The following is a 5,506-nucleotide window of genomic DNA, read 5'->3' as shown; positions in this document are numbered from 1 at the left end:
AGCTCCCTGCAAGGCACTGTTGTAAGACCCAGCGAGCACAGCCGAAGTGCAGAAGAAGCAGCAGTATGCGGCCTGGAGAGTGGAGGAGGTCACCGGAGGCAGATGACAGCAGCTGGAGGCGGACAATGCCGGCGGGGCCAACGGATCCAGTAATAACACTGCAGAGGAATAGGGATCGCAGTCTGCCTGAATTACATTAGCCTGCTTCTGTGTGTTAATTGCATGAGGACCAGTGTGTTTTTTCTACCCCAAAAGGTGCCAGTACTCAAATGCCAGGCCACCCTCCAGAGGTGGGGTGATTACTGAGGGACCCATCCCACAATAGCCAGGCCCCCTGAAACCAGTCACAGAATCTGTGACAAGGCAGAATTGTTGTGTAGAGCCTGAGCTCTTTCATTAAAACTTGGGGACTGTGGGTTAATTTTAGCAGACAATGGAAAAGGTGCCAGTATTCAGTACCCCCATGTACCCCATGTCCCGATGAGGACTAAAGGAGAGGAGAGAGCAAGAACGCCATCTGAGCCATCAAAGTTAAGCTCAAGTCACAAACATGGTGGTAGGGAGGATGAACAGCCCAGATGTGATACTGAAGGACAGATCCATCCATGAGCATCCAGGCTGCTCTTCAGCCCAGCAACAGTCCTGTATGTAACAGCAGTGGCGTTCCTAGCTTGTTTGCCACCCGGGGCGGGTTGCCACTGTGCCCCCCCCCCCCCGTGAATCACCCCCCAAGGTGTGTCACACCCCCTGAAGCTCATCTCTTGACCTTTCCTCCCAGCAAAGTGGTGTGTGGAGCAGGCACGCGGCTGTCGGCTCTGCTGGTCCCCTCTCCCAGAACAGGAAGTAACATTAGAGGGGGCAGGGAACCGGCAGAGCTGACAGCCATGTGCCAGCTCCATGCACCCACTTGTGTCTGCAACTGGGGCAGACCGCCCTCACCGCCCCGCTCTTGGTACACTATTGTGTGACAAATTATAGCAACATTGTGGGTGCATGTGATACCATAGCAAGAGCTGACAAGCTACCCATTTCCAGGGAGGAGGATTTTTGGCTAGTCCTAGTGTAAATGGGGTATTAAAAAATAAAATGATTTGTGTCCCTTTTAAAAGGGGCTTACCGGTGCACTCTCCCGACTTTTTATTATTTTTTAAAATGGCCCGCGTTGGTGTAAGCACTCTACGCGCTGAGGAGCGTCGGGTGTAGGGGAGGTGGCTGGAGCTGAAGCTGGCTCGTGACGGAGTGGCTGGAGTCGTGTGCCAGAGGAAATAAAGAGGGTTTTCAGGCTTCAGAGGTGAAAGGTACCAAAGTTTACATCAATTAGACATGTTGCCTGTTTGTATATGTTTGAAAAATGTTTATTTTGTTTTAAAATGCTGTAATTGTGCCCTGGGGGCAATTTGGAATGTTGGGCTTGTGCTGGTGGAACTCTCAGGAGAAAAAAAAACAGCTCAGGCTGGCAGTTGGGTGGTGATTGTAGTGCTAAGCAGACGTCTGACAGTGAGCAGCAACTAGTTGTCACTGGAAATTGAAATATAAATTGAATTGTAAGCTTAAAATACTTTGGTTGTGCTTAGAAAGAGTGGTTTGGATGTCTGGCATTTAATTTTGAAAGCCCGACGCGTATTTAAGGGCTGGTAGGAGATGATTGATGTCTGTTTGACTAGTTTTGGGATAGTAAATCATTTCAGCATCATCTGTTTCCTAAGGGAGTAAAGTTTGGAAGTGCTGGAAAAATAAGCTGTCCCTAATAGAATGTTTTAAATGTAAGCAAAGCAGTGCGGCTCTGAGGCCAGTTCTGTAAAGAGCTACTCTGAACTTTAAAAGTACATTCTTTGGAGAGATTGTCTATGGCAGCTCAGATGTAAAACTTTAAATCTGAGTTTCATTATTGAATGGGTCTGTGAAACCGTCTGAAGGTTTCTTTTCCTTCTGTGTAACAAGGAGGTTCTTGAAGAATACTGGTGGTTGTGGAAGTTGTGACACCAAACACAGAATTAAAGAATCTTTGTACATTAGGGGATTAAAAATTCCAACATTTTGTGGGAGGGTATAGAATAGGGAAAAATAATTATTTGTTTATTTAATTGGGATAGCTAGCTAGGGAAAATATTTTGGTGAATGTGGCAGATGTTAGGTACTTTAGTTAGGGTTTAGGGTTTTTGTTGTTGATTTTTTATTAGCTTAGTGTAGTAGGTATTCTTCAGTTCCTGGTTCCTGCTCCCTGGCCAGGGATCATCACAACTGTGAATTAAATGGTACCCAACGTTTAAAAAAGAGAAAAGAAGAAAGAAGGAAGAAGAGGAAAACTGCAATTAAAGTATCTTTTTGGGCATCACTAAAATAAAGAATCAACTCTTAATAAAGGACATACATTAAACAGTACATTCTATTGCAGTATACACTAGTTAAGTTTAAAAACTGATATTTATCTGATTGGTTTAGTTGAGGAAAACTGATAAGTAAAATGTATTGATTGTTTGCTGACATTTATAATTTCTAAGGGTATAAAGAAAAGAATTGTCACATGTCATTAATGTATATTGATACAGCTGTTTATTGAATCTATTACACTTGTTTATTGAATCTTAAAAAAACGTCTTGCATAATAAATTATTTTAATTTCACTATTAAGGTGCAACATTGTCATCACTTTGAAAATTTGAATTAACATTAAGGGAAATACGTTTATAAAAATACTGAGTTGCACCCTATACAAAATACAGAATACAGGATTTTCCTACTTTTCTCTGTATTTCCCCGATTGGTGAGTGTTGAGTGCGGGGCCTTTTCACCGTGATCACAACCCTTAACTATCTGCTGTAAATCTCACCCATAGGGGATCTACAAGTGGCGTCACGGACACAGGATTCGAATTTAGAATTTGTAAAGGATTTAGGAGGGAGATTCTAGGTGAGATATATTTGTTGTGAGTAACTGCATTTTTCCAACAGATTTTATCTGGCGCAGTGCAATAGAAATAAATAGAGGGTGTGTCATAGTTTTTTTTTCATTGGCAAGTAAGGAAAATGGAAGAGTGGAAAATTGAAATGGAGAGACACTGCTCACGGCTGGAAGATCAGGAGAAGGTGAATCAACAGCAGTTTGAAATGTTGAAAATGTTCAGGGAGGAGAGGATGGAATCATCTGCACTGGCTAGGACAGTAATCGAAAAACTGAATGAAGCCCAACCGAAGTACCCCGCCTTATACATTCCTCGGGACAAGAGAATCCAGGATTTTGCGGGACACCCAGTGAAAGTGGGTGACTTAGCGGTGGAAGAGTGGGTTAAGAATACCAGATCCGCTTTGAAGATTCTTCGGGTGCCTCCTGAGGATCAGTGGGAGGTAGTCCGTGACCATTTGAAGGGCCCAGCAGTGGAAGTAATGAAAATGGTTAAGGAAACGGAAGAGCAAGACGTGGAGGACTTGTTCAAAATATTGACCACAGAATTTGGGGACAGAGTACCATTGAATGTTCGTAGGAAAGAATTTTACTCCAGAAGACAACTCCCAGGAGAGACAGTGAGATCTTTTGGATGTGACCTCAATGACAGAATGAATCGTATTCTAGCCAGGAAGCCCACCGCAATCACGGATGTTGAAGAAGTCTTAAAACAACAGCTGGTCATGGGTTTAGCAAATGAGAGCTTACACAGGGAGGTAAAGCGTAAGGATAAAGAATGTCCCGATTTGTCATTTCAACAGTTGTTGGCATTGGCCATAGATTGGTCCGAGGAAGACGAAAAAGTGAATTATGATAGAGAAAGAGAAAAAGGAATATGAGTTATTCCCAGGAGGGAAGAGGGTGTTGTAAGAGCAACAGTGGGAGACTGTGATGTTACCCTGCAGGCGATTCAACAACTAACCCAGGCTGTTGAGAAACTTGGGATGGGTATGAATCAAAGACAGCAAGAACTATTTCAAGTGATTCAAGGACAAAGAGAAGAAAGGTTTCCCCGAGCACTTCAGTCTCGCAGAACTGAAAATCCAGGATTTTGGGAAGAATCTGGCAAATATCAACACAGACAGAGATCACGGAATATGGACAGAAAAAGATCACCAGTAAGAAATGAACGTGGTCTGCTCATTTGCTACAGATGCAATGAACCAGGACACATTAGTAAATTTTGTAGAAGTGAAAAGGTTCCGGAAGAGTTTGACAAAAGTGAGCGTTATCAGAATGGCAGAGGTAGCGAAGAACAAACACGTGCAAAAGGGAAGAAGGAACAGAGGGAAAGTAATTCAGAGAACGAGTCTCCTACTAAATGTAAAAGTAAAACGGATATACCGCTAAATCCAGCAACTCCTTCTACATCCAGAAATGAAATTAGGTCAGTGAGAGTAATCAGCCAAAGTCAAACTGACACTGAAAAATCAAATGCAATAGGACCCAGACCAGTTTCCAGAATTCTGATAGGTGGAGTGCCAGTTCGTTGCCTAATAGATTCCGGGTCAGAAGTCAGCACTATCTCGGCCAAATACTTTTACCAAAATCTGGCGGAGGGTAGGCGCTTGACAGATGCCAACTGGATTAAGTTGACTGCGGCAAATGGCTTGGAAATACCTGTAATAGGTTGCTTAGAAGCGGACATTGAGTTTTCCGGTCAAAAGATCCCAAGGAGATGCATCTTCGTAGTTAGGGATGAAGTATGGACTGGACATGAAGGAGAAGAAGGGATACCGGGATTAATTGGAACCAATGTACTGAAAGAGCTGCCAGGTTTATTTAAAGATTTTGTACTGATCAATTCCAAGGCACCTTCAAAATCTGTGTCAGGAATCCAAGCCCAAGTTGCAGAGCTACAGGAGGATTTGGAATCAGAGAGAGTCTCACGCAGTAAAGCTGAGAAGCAGAAGAGAGACCTGAGTGAGGAGCTGGAGGCACTGAAGATAGAGCTAGAAGACACTTTGGACATCACTGCAGCCCAGCGGGAACTAAGAATAAAGCATAGAAAAAAGCATTTTATTTTGAATATTTTAAATGGAATATATTAGCTTTGGGAAATGAGCATAGCAAATGTCTTTGTATTGTGTCCTGTAGAAAAGGAAATGCATTTCTGATTTTTTGTCTAAATATTTTTTATTTCTAATCCCTTGTTCTATATTTGGCGAGGGTCTGTCGGTGTGAAAGTAACAGCAGGTGGAGAAATCAGAGGGCAGGGAGGGAGGAGAGGTAATTGGGAATGGGGGAACCCCCCTGTTATTTTTTATTTTCTGATCTGGGTCTTAGCATGTCTAACACTGGTCCTGACCCTTGCTGTAGAGCTGGTGCGGATCCCCAGCCGAAGACCTCCTCCAAAGATGGTCAGAACTCTCTTCTACCAAGCGCTGCAGTCAGCAACAGCATTCTTGAGCCACTAACAACTAAGCATACATGGGGTGCCAGCATTAGTGGCTTAGGGACTTTGCTACTGCCTGCCAAGCTTGATAAAAGGGAATTCTGGCCACCTTAGCTGACAGAGCATGGGGATCCTCATTAGCTACATTTAAAATGTTACACTTCCCTG

This window comes from Microcaecilia unicolor, chromosome 12, assembly GCF_901765095.1.
Source record: "Microcaecilia unicolor chromosome 12, aMicUni1.1, whole genome shotgun sequence".
NCBI classification, from domain to species: Eukaryota; Metazoa; Chordata; class Amphibia; order Gymnophiona; family Siphonopidae; genus Microcaecilia; species Microcaecilia unicolor.
The sequence above is the reverse complement of the archived record's forward strand: the minus strand, read 5'-3'. Positions refer to the sequence as shown.